At 41.3% G+C, this 1,021-nt stretch overlaps 1 protein-coding gene across 1 annotated transcript in view; it reads right to left on the bottom strand.

The window, feature by feature from the left end:
• Window positions 1-561: 561 nt before the first annotated feature.
• The window catches only part of LOC116706648 (C-C motif chemokine 4-like), a 3,011-nt gene continuing 2,551 nt past the window's right edge, over window positions 562-1,021 (bottom strand). The window contains exon 3 of the mRNA XM_032543585.1: window positions 562-1,021. This exon is cut by the window's right edge and continues 522 nt beyond it. The gene's annotated coding sequence lies outside the window, so the exon portion shown is untranslated.

Here is a 1,021-nt window from a genome sequence, read left to right as displayed (position 1 = left end):
ATTGTTTTTAAAACCCCAAATAAGTCACGGGTCAATTTGACCCGAGGGATGCGAGAGGGTCCCGGAAGTGAAGACAACACAAGCGTTACTAGGACATCTCCACATTCCCTTTGTTGTGTCATGAATGAGTATTTTAACCAAACCAACAGCACATCCAAGTGTTTAAGTGAGATGTGGTGGCTTTTAACAGGATTGTTGATGATTGTTGATTTACAATTACAAAAAAGAAGCACTCGAGCTGCTCCATCTCCCGCCTGATTTATTTACCTCATTAATATGCAAACTTATGCAGGACGGTCTTCCAGAATCTAATTAGACTATCTCCTTCAATGGGTCACCTGTTGTGTGAGTGTAAAGCTCATAAGCTTGTGTATGTTCACACCCATATGCTGTAGGGGTACATGGGTAATCTGGGTTTGAAACTATTTAAAGCAAAGCTGTGCGATGGCGTCATCACATTGACGTCATTTGAGGCATCGTTCTGGGACACGAAGATCATTTTATTCAGGTCAGTTTGTCTTGAAACATCGAGAAAGTCGAACAAAGTAAGGGCACTGGGAGTTAAACTCAAGTGTGTTTAATTTTAGCATTGACCCCAGACAGAAGCCATCTGGGAGGGCATTAAGTTGTTACATTTGACTTGGTACATAGCTCTCAATATTACACACGGTTATGCTAATAAAAAAACTGAGTTGAGATTCATCAAACGTGCTCTCACTGAGCCGCTCTGGTGAGTGCAATTAAAATTAGATTAAACAACTCCTCATTGAGTCGACACAGAGCAATAAAAACGTGGCTTTGGAAAATAATGTGAAACATTTAAAAGTACGGAATGTGAGAGAAAAGAGAAAAGAGAGAAGAATGACATCTGCTGGTCGTAGAGGTGCATCACACAAACTGCAAATTAGAGCGTCTCTCTCGCAGGGACCCACTCAAGTGAAAGAGAGACGGACAGGGACCCCCATCTACATGCATTGTATACAATTTATTTTGGGGGGGGGGGATATATCTACAGATATAA

This window comes from Etheostoma spectabile, chromosome 18 (assembly GCF_008692095.1).
Source record: "Etheostoma spectabile isolate EspeVRDwgs_2016 chromosome 18, UIUC_Espe_1.0, whole genome shotgun sequence".
Classification (NCBI taxonomy): Eukaryota; Metazoa; Chordata; class Actinopteri; order Perciformes; family Percidae; genus Etheostoma; species Etheostoma spectabile.
The sequence above is the reverse complement of the archived record's forward strand: the minus strand, read 5'-3'. Positions and strand labels throughout refer to the sequence as shown.